This window comes from Rattus rattus, chromosome 15 (genome assembly GCF_011064425.1).
Source record: "Rattus rattus isolate New Zealand chromosome 15, Rrattus_CSIRO_v1, whole genome shotgun sequence".
In the NCBI taxonomy this organism is placed as follows: domain Eukaryota; kingdom Metazoa; phylum Chordata; class Mammalia; order Rodentia; family Muridae; genus Rattus; species Rattus rattus.
This window is the reverse complement of record NC_046168.1, coordinates 44,368,354-44,384,854: the sequence shown is the minus strand read 5'-3', so window position 1 is coordinate 44,384,854 and position 16,501 is coordinate 44,368,354.

Here is a 16,501-nt window from a genome sequence, read left to right as displayed (position 1 = left end):
CCCCAGTGAACGTGATTGTTGGGGGGGAGGGGGGAAGTGGGGGGAGGGTGGGGAGGGTGGGGAGGGGAACACCCTTAAGAAGGGGAGGGGGAGGGGGTGGGGGATGTTGACCTGGAAACTGGGAAGGGGAATAACAACTGAAATGTAAATAAGAAATACTCAAGTTAATAAAAATGAAAAAAAAAAAAGAGAGAGATTTCCAGACAAGTAACATTATACAAACTGAGCAGGTTGCTTTTGTTTATTTATGTATTTAGAAATATATGTATTAGGGAATTCATGTAATATAGTTAGGAATGTGTATATTGAAAAAAATATATACAAAACAATTAATGAAAAAAGGGACCATGAATTTGGAAGAAATCAAGGGGGGTATATAACAGGGTTTAGAAGAAGGAAAACAAGGGAAATTATGTAGTTATATTATAACTTCAATGCATAATTTTTAAAAGTAATTTTCAAACCAGCATTGTGGTACATTTCTATAATTCTGGAACTCTGGAACCTGAAATGGAGGGAAATCACAAATTTGGGACTATTATGGTCCTCAAAGCAAAACTTTGTTTCAAAACACAAAATAAAACATGGTTGGAGGGAGGCATGGAGGGATGGAGGGAGGGAGGGATGGAGGGAGGGAAAGAAAAGAGAAAGGAAGAGGAGATAGAAAACACCAAGATATATCCCTACACAGCTAGCAGATGATATCAGGCACATTCAGAGGGATATGTCTGCAAATGACACAGGTACCAGAATGAATAAATTCCAGACAGTAACAAAGACAAATGCCAATGAAATTTGGAAAATCTAGATCACTCATGGTTTGGCAAGGGAAATGAAACATGATGCATGTCTTGCATTAAATACTTTTTATTGTCAGTTTCTTACAAACTAGATTGTACCTACAATATTATGCAGAGTGCAGAATTTATTCTCATAGATTTTAATCCTTGAAAATGTAAATTCTAATAAATTATCTGGCCATGACCACTTCAGAAACACTTTAGTCCTAGTACTCCTAAATATTGGACAAAATACACTCACTTTCAGTGAGCAAATGGTTAATCTATAAAATTCATCTGTGATGGATCTTACCTTCTTGATAAATTCTCCTTAGAAAAACCTTTAGACATGACCAGAGGAGTATCTCTTAAGTGATTCAGAAGGAAGATTCCGAGAACTACTACTCAGGGAAAAGGATGATAAATTAAAGAATGAAAAGAGGAGGAACAACAACCTGAATGGAGCTCCATAAAATTTTTCTAAGGATTATAGGCTAATTTTAAGAAATTACATAATGTCTGCTATTGTACAATGTCATTTTATATTGTGCTATTTGAATAGCAAAACTATGGAAATGAAGACCCATTGATCACTGTCATAAATAAGCACCAAAGGGCAGCATAAGTGGCATAGTGACTGTAGAGACAGCATGAGGAGGCAAAGTAGCTAAATAGACAACATGGTTCCTGATTAAATCTACTTCCAATCCACATTTTTGTTCTTCATCTACAGTTTGTAATTGTTGCCATTAGAAAAACTTGATTTGCAGTAAGTTAAATCTGTTACTTTTATGGCAAGGATTAAATTTATAATTATGTCGAAATTTTAAAATATTTAGTATAACAAACCTCTCTTTTCTCTTCCCTCACTCAATAGATGTCTACCTACTCAAATTGGATGCACCAAGGCATTCCTCAATTCTCCATCTCAACAATGAATTCACCACAATGTCCTCTACATTCCTCTGATGTATTCATGATTTCCAGAGTATCTGTAACCCTTCACGTATTCCTACGCATCTCACTCTCCATGCGGTTTTGTTTTCTGTTTATTAGCCCCATATTACTAACAAAATTCTTGATTTCCAGGGTTTGTCCTTCCTTCCTTCTTCCTTCCTTCTTCCTTCCTTCCTTCCTTCCTTAGTCCTTCCTTCCTTCCTTCCTCTCTCTCCTCTCTCTCTCTCCTCTCTCTCTCTCTCTCTCTCTCTCTCTCTCTCTCTCTCTCTCTCTCTCTCTCTCTCTCTCTTCTTCTTTTCTGACCTTGAAGGACATACTAAGGGCACTAAAGGCATCACTCTTTATAGCAATTTTCCAAAGTCCTTAGTTGGGAAGATAATAATTTGGAGATCCTACTGTAGTTTGATTCCTCATTATTTCTTTGTGCTTGAACACAGTGTGGATCTGTTGTAAGCCTTGACTGTCTTTATGCTTCAAGTTTCCACTTCTACTTGGTGACTTTATGTGCAGTTCTCAGTGTCTATCCTCAATGCTCCAAGGAACTTTAATTGTAGTGTAATATTTTCAATATGAACATCAATTGGCTTCCTCAGCCCATGTGAAAACAATATTAAAAATGTGTCTCCATCTATGAGTTTGAAATTCCCAGGAAGGAATGCAGTGAGTACAACAACATCTAATAACACTAAAAAAAATGTATGAAACAACTACATTAAAAGAATAGAGGAAAAATGACTGATGCAATTACCTATAGAAATGAGTAAATTTTGTAACAGAAAAAGAAAGAACTAAACAAAAATCAGTGTACACTAAATGGACAGTATGATTTCCTGTGGGGTTACTAACTAATAAATCTTTAATTTGGGATACTAATTTACTAAGTAGATAGTAAAATTAGGAACCTGATTTCTCAACATTAAGTTGAGAATTTACAAAGTAAGGAAAATGAAATATTATACATAGTGTTAGAGTCGGTGTCAACAGAGACAACTATATATATTCTACCATTCTACATATGTCCACGCACAGAGAGAGAGAGACCATGGGGTGTGTGTATGTGTGTGTGTGTGTGTGTGTGTGTGTGTGTGTGTGTGTGTGTGTTTATATCATTCTATGTTTGCTTTCTGTCAACAGCAGGTGCTAGAGGCAACATTCAACACCAATGAACAGAGCAGTCAATATTCCTCAATGGAAAGACTCAGAAATTCACAGAGAAATGGAAGCAGAAAGTTTATAAAGATTTTAAGTATGTAAACATAGTTTAGAAGACACAGGTCTACTCCCTGTCACCATAGAGGCACTGAAAGCATAACAGATACAATACCAAACAGCACACCTGGCTAATGAATTAGATTATCTTAGATATTAATTATGAAAAGTCTCTGTGCAGTCTCAATTGTCCTATAAATCTAAAATTTTCCAAAGAAGAATATGATAAATAAATAAATATGAATGAATAAATAAATAGGCAAACTAGATCAGTGGTCAAGTAACAAAGCAGACTGTAAGGTTAGCAATCGCCCTCTGACGCTGCCTTTCCTTCCTTTGGAACTTGGGACTAACGGGGAGGACAGTTTAGCATCTCAGTAGGTGCCACATTGGTACCAGTGGTGTTGGACCATGACACAGCTGGCTCAGGAATTTAATTAATAGGTGTTGCTCTGGAGTTCTAGCTTTTGACTGGGGTGTAAAATGATTCATTCCCAAGTAGAAACTAGAGATTTTCATATCTAAACCTATAAGGATGAACTGACACTTTTATTTCATCTGAACATTGCACCATTCTTATAAGAATTATATACAGGCCAGTAGTTACTTTTCATCTCTATTATAAGAGGAGGAGATACTAATTAGAAAGTATTCATCATTGATATATCCCACAGGTGAGTTGTTTTACTCAAGTGAAAACTCTTTTGAATTTGCATCAAAAGACCTTGCTTACTATGCATAACTTCGTCCTTATCTCTTTTCTGCTCAGATGTTATAAAACAAGTATGTGTCCAATTATTTTTTATTCTCACATTAAAATAGGCATTCTTTTGCTTATGTCTGAAAACTAGATTACTCACTATAGGAAAGCGGAATGTCTATCAAAAATGTCAGGAGAAAAATACATCCTTTTGGGGAAAAATGTAATTGTGCTATTGAGATTAAAAATTATCGATTCAGTATTTCTCCTCACTTAAAATGTATTCATGTATAAAATTTGTTTTAATACAATAAGTTTTATTTTGGGTTAATATCATTAAAATACATTTATTTAACTTTGGGTCTTATTTGCCTCAAATAATTAATAGAAGATAAAGAATAGAAAATAAAAATCATCATGTCTTATGTGAGCATAATTTTTTAATTTAATATTTTCTCTGTTCAATCTCACAATACACTTAAAGATAAAGGATGCTTTCAAAAGCACTAAAAAAATGAATTGCTGTGCTATCTTTATGTATGCTTGATAGTATAGCATTGTTATTACAAAATATGCCATTACAAAATACCATATTTCATTTTCTGACAGGCAGCCAATCATGTATAAATTATAGCAATTCAGTCCTCATAACATTGTCAAGACATTTCTGAAATACAAATATTTAGCTTAGAAGAAAAAGTAAAGTTAGTAAGAGGTTTGCATGTTATAAAAAAAAGTAACACTGTTATGCAAAAGTACAAGAACATGTCATGCATGTTATATATACAGTAGCATGGAACATATTAAATGTATGTGTTTATGAATAGACATATACCAATAATTCTTAAAAGAGTCCACAGGTCATGAGTGTGAGACAGAACAGAGGGCAGATTACATATGACACATTCTAAGAAGGGAAATGAAAGAAAAAATGATGTAATTATACTTTAGTAAAAACTAAAAACAAATGTTCATAAAATAAAAATTATATAATGAATGAATGAGATGAAAATTGGAAGCCATCAATTAGAAATAGTATTGATAATTTTATTTTCATCCTATTCATTTAAATTCTCTTTCCAAAAATATATTTTCTGACAGATCGTCCTGATAAGGTTTTTGTCGAATGTGTATCCAGGGCAGATTCCAGCTCATAGTCTGTGGAGTGATTAAATTTGCATATTGTTCTTTCTAATTCTATGAAGAATTGAGTTGCAATTTTGATGGGGATTGCATTTAATCTGTAGATTGCGTTTGGCAAGATGGCCATTTTTACTATATTATTCCTGCCAATCCATGAGCATCAGAGACCTTTCCATCTTCTGAGATCTTTGTTTCAAATCACACCAAGGTATTTTATACTATTTGTGGTTATTGTGAAAGATGTTGTTTCCCTAATTTCTTTCTCAACCTGTTTGTCCTTTGAGTACAGGATGGCTACTGATTTGTTTGAGTTAATTTTATGTCCAGCCACGTTGTTTATCAGCTGTAGGAGTTTTCTGGTGGAATTTGGGAGGGTCACTTTATACTATCATGTCATCTGCAAAGTGATATTTTGACTTCTTCCTTTCCAGTTTGTATCCCTTTGAACTCCTTTTGTTGTCTAATTGCTGTGGCTAGGATTTCAATTACTATATTGACTAACTAGAGAGAGAATGGGCAGCCATGTCTAGTCCCTGATTTTAGTGAGAATGCTTCAAATTCTCTCCATTAGTTTGATGCTGGGTATAGGTTTGCTGTATATTGCTTTTATTATGTTTAGATATGGGCCTCAAATTCCTGATCTTTTCAAAACTTTTATGACAAAATGATGTTGAATTTTGTCAAATGCTTTCCTAGCATCTAATAAAATGATCATGTGTATATCTAATATATACAAAGAACTCAAGAAGTTAAACTCCAGAGACTCAATAATCCTATTAAAAATAGGGAACAGAACTAAACAAAGAATTCTCAATTGATGAATATCAAATGGCTCAGAAGCACCTAAAGAAATGTTCAACATTCTTAGATCATCAGGGAAATGCAAATCAAAACAACCCTGAGATTCCACCTCACACCAGTCAGAATGGCTAAGATAAAAAATTCAGGCAACAGCAGATGCTGGTAGGATGTGGAGAAAGAGGTACATTCCTCCATTGTTGGTGGGATTGCAGACTGGTACAACCGCTCTGGAAATCAGTCTGGAGGTTCCTCAGAAAACTGGACATAGTACTACCTGAGGACCCAGCTATACCACTCCTGGGCATATAAACCTCAAAAGATGCTTCAATATATAACAAAGATACATGCTTATAGCATCCTTATTTGTAATAGCCAGAAGCTGGAAAGAACCCAGATGCCCTTCAACAGAGGAATGGATACAGAAAATGTGGTACTTTTACACAATGGAGTACTACTCAGCTATTAAAGCTAGTGACTACATGAAATTCATAGGCAAATGGATTGAACTAGAAAATATCATGCTGAGTGAGTAACCCAGTCACCACACACAACACACACACACACACACACACACACACACACACACACACACACACACACAAAAAACAAAAAACAAACAAACAAAAAAAAAAATGGTATGTACTCACTGATAAGTGGATATTAGCCAAAAGCTTGAAATAACTAAGAAAAATTCATAGATCATAGGAATCTCAAGAAGAAGGAAGACCAAAATGTGGATGCTTTATTCCTTCTTAGAAGAGAGAACAAAATACTCACGAGAGGAAATACAGGGACAAAGTATGGAGCAGGGACTGAAGAAATGTCATCCAGAGACTGCCCCATCCTATATGCAGCCACCAAACCCAGTCACTCTTGTTGATGCCACGAAGTACTTTCTGCCAGGAGCCAGATATGGGTGTTTCCTGAGGGACTCTGCCAGAGCCCTACTGATACTGATGAGGATGTCTGCAGGTAACCATTGGACTGAACAAGGGGACCACAGTGGAGGAGTGAAAACACTGAAGGAGCTGAAGGAGTTTGCAATAGAAAAAACAACAATATCAACCAACCAGACACCACCAGAGCTCCCAGGGACTAAACCACCAACCAATGAGTACACAGGAGGGACCTGTAACTCTAGTCACATGGGTAGCAGAGGATGTCATTGTCCAGCATCAATAGGAGGAAAATTCCTTGTTCCTGTGAAGGCTCGTTTTCCCAGTATAGGGTAATGCTAGGACTTTGAGTTTGGAGTGGGTAGAAGTGGGAGCATCCTCATAGAAGCAGGGTGGATGGGGGATGGGAGGGGGGAAGGGGATAACATTTGAAATGTAAATACATAAAACATCTAAGAAAAATAAAATTCAAAACTAAATAAATAAAATAAAAGGGATTGAAGCATCCACTGTATGTGAGGAATAGATACGTTTCTAAACATAGAAAGGGAAGTCCTGGAAAAGCAAACAGGAAACTCACAGGATTTGATTTGGTGGAGCTGTGCAGGAGGATAGCAAGGATCATGAGTAAGAAAGGAAAGGATGTGGAGCAAATTTGGCACAGCTTGCCAGAACCATAGGGTGAGTCTGTAGTGCTCCATAGCAGGGCCTCGATTAACCATCATGAAAGGAATTCCAGGCTTTCTCGTAGAAGTCCAGAATTTCCAAATTTAAGTCCTTACATTTTGAAAAGCAATTTCTTCATTCAATATCTCTTCGTTCAATTACATAATCTCTTGTGTTATTAAAGGGGTATTGCATCGATCAACAACATAGAGACTACTTTTTGACAAGAGCAAAGCATATCACATTGTCTAAAGGAACACTGAAAATAAATCAAAAGTTTTGCAAGGACTGAGTCTAAATCATGTTTGTTTATTTGTTTGTTTGTTCAGTTGGTTGGTTTGGTTTTGGTAACACCCTGTCTAATTTCTAACAAACATTTGAGATGCAAAATATATAGTACTCATTTTTCATAAACATATCTGTGTATAGTGTCCCACAGACTTAATACCAGGCCTGGGAGTCAGAGGAAGGTATAGCATTGCAAATTCTGTCCAGTCTGTTCTGCAAATTGACTTTTAGGCCAGGCAGGACCAAACATACCTCTGTGTTTGTGTGTCCATGTTTATGTCCATATGTGGTGTGTATGTGCATGTATGCATGCAGGATAACAAATCTGTTAAACAGGGTTCTTATTCTGGCCTTTAACTGTAACCATGTCTGCAGTCAGAAATCCCAAGAACACTTATGGTAGGTGGGTCAGTCCTTTGAAGTCTCTAGGTTCCTACGTCTTCCTGTGGCCTAAGAGTATATTTCATATCTACTTTCATATTGTATACATGTTTCTAAGGTAGTTAAATGGGTGTATATACCATGTATGTAGTATTCTAAGAATAAATTGATTTAAAAATACTGTAAAGTGATCTGATTTCCAGTTCATGAATTAAATATCTTGTTTCCTACCTATTGATGATAGGCTCCCAAAATCTTACGAAGAGAGTATCATAGAGTGAATCCACCTCCGCCCCCTGGGGAGGTGCAAAGGATGCTATGACCCTGGAGTTTGCTTGATGTCTTATATTCTGTTTGGGTTCAGTTCGTTATTATATTACTATTATAATAAATGCCAACTGGCTGTCTGTTCTACAGGACAATGTACTGGTGACTGTTCCCCAGAAGTGTTAAAAGTTTGAGGAAGATATTATAACTTAATAAATTACAAAAACGCATCTAAAGAATGGGGACCTTGGGAAAGTATCAATATTTCAAAGCTGTCTGGAGGAAGTGGCATGAGGAGATATCCTCAGAGGTACCCGAGAGGAGGTATCCTATAGATAGAGAAGGAAAACAACTTTAATCTGCCAAACTACTGTTGGATAGTGTGTCTAGATAAGTGATTTTTATGGAAAGAATTTGAGATGAGAGTAAAGGAAGGAACATCCAAAGCCTTCTCATTCTATCCTCTTCTATCTTTCAGCAAACTGAGAAAGAAAGAATAGCTAATGAATTATTTATTTCTGATCTTTTTACACAGAATATATAGACTCACAAAGTTAAAACAGCAACTCTAAACTTGATTTCAAATAAGGCTAAAGAAGATAAAATACTTGAGAAAATATATGACATTTTTATTTTCTGATTATGTTTTAGGCATTTATTGATTATGGCAAAACTAAGTACAGTAAAATCAATAAGAAAATAAAATTAACTCACAAAGAGGGATAATTAACATTAGATTGTCTAGTTACCTGTATTAAAGTATAATATGAGTCATAGAAATCCTTTGTTTTCCTCCCAAGAGGACTTATCTAAGGAAATTAATATAAAACATAATTTATTTTCCAGTTTTCATTTCAACCATATACATAAAATTAAATTATTTAAATGATCACCGGGTTGTTATTGGATTAAAATGAAAGGAGTTGCTTTTACCAATAGTGCAACATTAATAGGATATTAAAAACATTTCATTTGTTATTTAGAAAGTGCTGAGTTGCTTATCAAATTATTCTAGGCACTAATGGTTTGGAAAGTAATTTTTCTGAAACAGCTGATATTGTGAATTTGTGTATTAAAAAAAACTGAAGGACAAGAAAACACCCTACCAGATGTTCTGTGTCAAAGCAACTAGGTTTGTTTTAGCTGAGCCAAGCAACTTTTCCAGGGCACCCTGAGAGATGACATCTCATGTAGGGCAATATATAAAATCAGGTGTTCAGCTCAGAATACAATATACAATAACTACCTTTCACAGTCTCAGCAAAAGAAAAATTGTTTCATAAAGAGAAAGAAGACATTCAAACAACTCTTTCTTCAAAGAATGAGAGTAATAACTTCACAAGATAAATACTCACATTTCATTAGATTTTATGCTGCCTTTTGTTTTTTGCAAATTGCGAGATTTCAGATGAGATTTAAACCAATTTCCTGCAAGTTTGATGTCATAATTCTTAAGCTCAAGAAATGATCTACAATGTGGGATAGGTAGAATAGTGAAAATGTCCCAACTATATGGCCTTTTAATTATCTGACAGCATCAGTGTTCAAAGAAATTATGATATAGATTTTCATTTTGAACCCATTTAATTTCTATGGTAATCACCACATGTCTCTTTTTCAAATTTGAGAAAAGGCCTGAGAACTGATACCTGTTCAGATGTCAAAGGCATGTAGAACTGACAAGTTGCTGGGTGACAGCAGCTGTCCAAGTAGCTTGGAATAACTGCTGCGAATCATCATGTTCTGGTGGAATTCCACCATAAGGGACGGAATTAAGCATTTTCGAAATAAAATTGGAAAAGGTAATAGCGTACTATGTTAATCTGCCCCAAATTTCTACCATACTTTCCTCTGTTAGTTAGAAATTTCATAACTCACTTTTGTATCTGTTGAGAAAACTCTCCAAACGCATGATGGTAATATAATTAAAGAATAATACATTGGTATATTAATTTTCTAACTGCTTCAGATAATTACTGACTTATGATCAGATAAAACTTTTAAACCATGTGATTTGAGTTACTGATGATAATTTTTAATCTGTGTACCAATATAGTCTTTCCCAAAATAATGGTTTTTCCTACTCTACATATGAAAGCAACTTTAAATTGTTTAAAAAAATAATGTGGGACATTGCTGTCTGCTTAGAAATACACTTTATTCTAACATATTTATTTCTCTTTAGAAAAGTACAACAAATTATTCAAAAGGTAAAATATTTTGTGAATAGCTTTACCTTTGTTTAGCTTTACTCCACAGAGTATGCAACAAATCACGGATATGACTAGAGTATATGATGGACTGGGGAGTGTTTGAAGTTGAATTTTGACTCCCCAAAAGATTGGAGTTCTAACTAGTCATATCTGTGACTGTGGCATGACTTGGAAACAAGACCTTTTCATATATAGCCAAGTTAAAATGAGATGATTAGGGAAAATATTATTTAATAAGACTACTGGCCTCATAAGTTGAAAGGGATGATTAGAATGATCTGCTTCTGTAGTCTTAGAACTTGGAGATGAAAGTAGAAAAAGAGAAAATGCTAGGTTATCCTTCACTATCATACTGTGTTTCAAAACAACAATAACAACCACAAAGAAATATAGAAGAGAAATATTGAAGGACAAAGTAACAATGGCAGTAAACAAAAACAAAACAAAACAAAACAAAAAAACCCCCAAATGTCATATGCCTAACAAGGTAGAGTAAACCCACATGCATGCCAAATACTGTCGACATCAGAAGAGAGGAAGCTGTGGGGCAGCCTTTCTCCTTGGACCTTCAGATTCCATAACTCCTACCCATGGATGCATAATGAATCTGGGTTTAACTACACTGCCAAAATACTGTAGTTGAATATCTTTAAAACATGGTCCCTAGCCATTTCTCACGTGGGTAATTACTGTAAAAAAAAGATTTACTTACTTTTCTTATGTACGTGAGTGCACGGTCTCTACCTTTAGATACACGAGAAGGAGGCATCAGATCCTATTATAGATGGATGTAAGCCATCATGTGGTTTCTGGGAATTGAAATCGGGACCTCTGGAAGAGCAGTCAGTGCTCTTAACCACTGATCTATCTCTCCAGCCCCTGTAGTTCTTTATAAAGTGGTTCTCTGAGAATTTATTTGCTTATTTATTTTTTCTTTTTTTTTTGTTTTTTGTTTTTTGGGTTTTTCTTTTTTTTTTTTTTCGGAGCTGGGGACTGAACCCAGGGCCTTGCGCTTGCTAGGCAAGCGCTCTACCACTGAGCTAATTCCCCAACCCCTTTTTCTTTTTTTTTTTTTTTGAAAACTTTCAACAACATATTTTAATCATGTTCACCCTCCTCTTCTTTGACTACCCCCAAATTCATAACCCCTTTTCTACCCACATGAATGCTTTCCCTTATTTTTAAACCTATAGAGTTCCATGTACTGACCATACATGACCATCCACTAAAGCATTGTTGACCTACTAGATACCACAACCTTAAGAGAATTATCTCCCCCTCTTCAACAACCTATCAATTCTCAATACCTTCTCATCTACAGGTAGTATTTATGACCCTGCAGGAAGCCCAGTCATTAAAGAAAACTCACTCTTCCCCACCAATAAGCTATCAATTTGTCCAAAGTGAATCGGCCAAGTGTAAGACTTTAAGATCATCTTCCCTCTCTATGCTGAAGTTATACCTGGCTTGAATGTAAATAGGTCTTGGATACTGTCAAATTCCTTGTGGGTTCATGTGCACAACTGCTCTGTTGCAGTTAGAAAATAAAGTCTTCTTATAGTCATCAACCACATCTGGCTGTTATAATTTTTCTGCCCTCTTTTTCTCAATGATATTTTATCCTTGGTAGGAGAGATATGAAAAAATGCATTTAGGGCTTAGAATTCTGCAGTTTCTCCTTCTCTGTACCTTGACAAATTGCGGCTCTATGGTAATTGGCATCTCTTGCAGAAAGAGGTTTCTTTGATGAGGGCTGAGAAGTCTATTAAACTATGGTTATAACAATAAGTCATCAGGTTTAGTGCTATATGTATTTAGTAAAATAGTACTGGTAGATTAGTACTGAGACTCTATGGCCTGTCTAGCCACACTCCATGGCCCTGACGATGGTATCCCGTGTGAATTTGATCTGTGGACTGGATCTTAAATCTAATCAGAAAGCTGTTGATTGCTACAACAATATTATTGCCATTATTGTAACTGTGGACATGTCTTGCCAGGCAGGTCATTATTATACCTCAAAAATGTACACAGTTTGGATAAAATGTTGATTCTTTTTTTTACTTCAGTATCATGCACAGCATCTTCCATCACTATGAAATCTATCAAACAGGAATAAAGCTTCTAGGTAATTACTGGTTTGATGTCTGTAAGTTTTATAAATCAAAAATGTCCATTGAACTGCTAAATGGGGGTTTATTGTGAGTAATCTATTTGGACTTATTTTAGTTGTATGTGTATATGTTTTAAATTTTTCATCTTCCTCTTATTTAATATTACCCGAGCTTTAGCTACAAGAGTGTTTTATACGGTGTCCATTAGGAACGAGCTCCAAAACTCTCCATTTTAATTGGTTGTGGTTTTCTGTAATATCCTCTGTATTGAAAAGAGAAGTTTCCTTTTTGAGTAATGAAGACTACATTTATTACTGGGTATAACAAACGCTTATAGACTTGTTAGGGTTTATGCTGATTTACTAAATTACTGGTTCTAGTTTCTCCTCTGATAACTATGACTTCACTAGCATTGATTACTTAGCTGGATTTAAAGTACCAGTCATAGTCTCCCACTTCTTGACTCTTAGGTCCAGCTAGAGGGCTGTTGTTTACTGCCAAGATGTGTGAGCCACTACTGTACAATAAAGGTTATTATGTCATGTGAGTCATGAATGTGGTTGATATGTCATAACTGAGTGAGGCCCTTGGTTCCCTCTCTCTTTTTGAAGCTTGCATGAAACCTTCTGGTACTAGTCCAGAAAGCTAGTTCTCAAGGTGGGTACAGGTTTGAATTCATAACATAAAGTAGTATAATAATATCTTTGTTTTATTTATCTGCTTTTAGTAATTTATTCCTGAAGATTTGCTGAAATATTAGTAAACATTGTGAAAGAAGATGTGGAAAGGAGTAGAGCAGAGAAAATTTATCTTCTTTATTTAGGAAACAAATATTTACTGAACTGCTTTTATGAGCAAACAATGACAATAAACATTTTATGTATATTTGTTTCCATTTAAAGGCCTTATTATGACAAAAGCATGTGTAATGGTGACAGGTAATTATGCCTAATTATGATGAAATTAGGATGTGAGTTTGATGAAACAAATTATGTGAATAATCTTAAATGAGCAACTAGGAGAAATTGAAACTTAATCTAGCCCTCCAACAATAAAACATGCTTACATGCTACATTTTCAAATGATTGTTGTCTAGTTCCTATGTGACAAGAAAGGAGAAGCATTAGTCATGCATGAATTACCATCAAATATAATTTGTAACATACATGACTTTAAGTAACCTCTTCATCATATGCAAATGAGTATGAGCTTCATGAAATATCATTTCTCTCTTCATGTGTATTTTAAGAAATAATAAGATATTGTCTGTCTCACCACAAATTATGTTTCCTAGAGGCTGTTATAACATGATGCGGACAACTATAAAATAGGTTAAGGACAGCAGCTTTCACTAGCATGCTGAGTCTCTATGGGACATTCATTTTGTACAAAGCTATGGTAATAAAAGTGCAAATAAATTCCCCTACAAATTGCAATGTTACAATTATATTTTAACTTTCTCTATAAATGTGCCATAGCTTATGTAATACACAAGGCAGCCAATACACCAGCTGTGTGCAACATGTAGTATCTGGGGCCACTAAGAGGTACTTTGGTTGTTAACGTGAGTGAAGAGTTTAAGGAGAGAAATGATCCTATTTATTTTATGGAAGGAGCAATGGGTACTCTGTGTAATAGATGAGATCAAATCAAAGACAGAACCCAAAATGATTATTCAAGAATCCATAGTGATTGGCAGCTGATAGTAGGTGTTCAACATTGAGAGCAGAAGACAGCATAATATGTAGAAACTGGTCAGCAGACCTCTAGTGAGAAAGGGTCACATTCCTGCAACAAAACTCTTTCTTAGTAAATGGAGGTAGGGAAGACAGCAAGAAAGTAAGATTTGAGGATGGGCTTAGATGTTGTATAATTCAGAGAGTAAAAATAAATGAAATATTTGAATAAAATTTAGAATCTGGAGTAAAAATAAATGAAATATTTGAATAAAATTTAGAATCTGAAATGCTGTCTAAACTTTAACTTGCTTAGAGCAAGGAAGTATTACCATAAACAACTCAGAAATTTATATTTACTGAAACCAGAGAAATTTCTATTCATAACAAAAAATAAATGTTATTGTCATTAGAAAACCTGTTAAGTACTTTAGAAAGACAGAAGAGTTTATCTCAGGTCTATGAAAAGTACATTTGACCATAGCCCTTAATATTCATAAGAATAAATTAACTTGCTGAACCTTAACAATAATGAAAACATTTCTGACTAAAGAATTCATCTTTCAACATCATTAAACAAAATTTTGAAGCCCCAAAGGCTGGTACTCTTGAGATAGTACAGTGTAATACATCACAAGTCATGGTACATGATTGAGAAAGGGGTGGGAATGAGGCCTGAGAAGACAGGAAAGGTAAAGCATACATAGAAAAATACAGGAGAGAAATAATCAAAGGAGCAAAGGGGAAAGAATTTAATTGAATTTAACATGGAAACAACACTCAAATAGAAAGTCCAAAAGACAATTGTTTGTTTAAATGCCTAGAGATATGTGAAGACAAGATGGCTTAGCAAGGAAAAACCCTTGTTCTCAAGCCTGAAAAACTGAGTATGATTCCTGGAACCTACATAGTGAGGTGAGAGACCTGACTCACAAGTTGTCCTTTGAGCTACAAGTGCTGTGACATGTAACCTCATACACACTAAGTAAGTAGATAGATGATAAATAGGTGATGATAGATAGATGATAGATAGATAGATAGATAGATAGATAGATAGATGATAGATAGATAGATAGATAGATAGATAGATAGATAGATAGATAGATAGATAGATAGCAACAAAAAATACCAGCAAAAATCCCGGTACACGATCCTCTGACTTAGTTATTAGTGCTTTATAAAACAGGGCAGAATAACACAATGAAATATAACTAATCCACAACCTGTTGATGTTTCCTATTTCTTTTGTAAACATGATGTCTCCCAAATTGTTCAGATTATAAAGGTCTGGTTCAAGAACATGCAGGAGGTTTTACATGGAAGGACTAAACAACATCAGCTGGGATGGAATACAAACACTCGTAAAATGAAACAGGCTCCCAGTAGCAAATATGACCATCGGTGACTTAAGATAAAAATTCCCGGCAAATATCATACTCCTAATGAGAAGAGTGAAAATCAGTATAAATTTTCAATATGAAGATCCACTTAAAGAAATGTGAAGGGGGTTGGGGGGCTAGGGTCAGGTATGAGAAGAGACAGAAGAAGTCCAGAGGGTTAGGAAAAGGTATAGAAATTTTAGCAATGGGGGTGGGAGTCAAGGGAACCACTAGAAGTCATAGACACTAGGAAGCAATAGGTTCCCAGGACTCGATGGGGATGACATTAGCAAAATATCCAACAGAGGGGAAAATAGAACCTGAAAAGACCAGTTCCTGTAAACAGGCATGAACCCCACTTAAGGGATGGCACCACCCACCCATCTCAAATATTTTAACCAAGAGTTGTTCTCATCTAAAGAAAACATAGGGACAAAAAAATGGAGCAGAGATGGAAGGAAAGGCCATCCAGAGACTTCCCCACCTTGGGATCCATCCCATCTACAGACACAAAATCCCCAACACTATTGCTGGTGCCAAGAAGTGCTCACAGACAGGAGCCTAGTATGACTGTCCTCTGAGAGGATCTGCCAGCTTCTAAGACAGATGCAGATACTCACAGCCAACCATTGGACTGAGCCTGGAGACCCCAATGGAAGAGTTAGAGGAAGAACTGAAGGACCTGAAGGGGTTGCAATCACATAGGAAGAACAACAACATGGATGTGTTCTATCTATAAGTAGTCTATATCACTTACTTACCTTAAGAACAGTTATTAACTAATCATAGAAAAGTAAATGTTCTGTCTTTCATAGAGTAGGAATCTTATCAGCCAGAATCTAGATTTTTGCCAGTTAAAGGTGACATATATCTGATCTTTGTCTAATAGGATGAGATGCGATGTTAACTCAGACCCATAAAAACACTCCCACAAATTCCTGCTGCTTAGTGTCTTCTTTATCTTAAGCTGCATGACTTTAGAAAGTCCATCTGCTGAAGGCTGTCAAATCCCCATATACCAACATCAGAGAC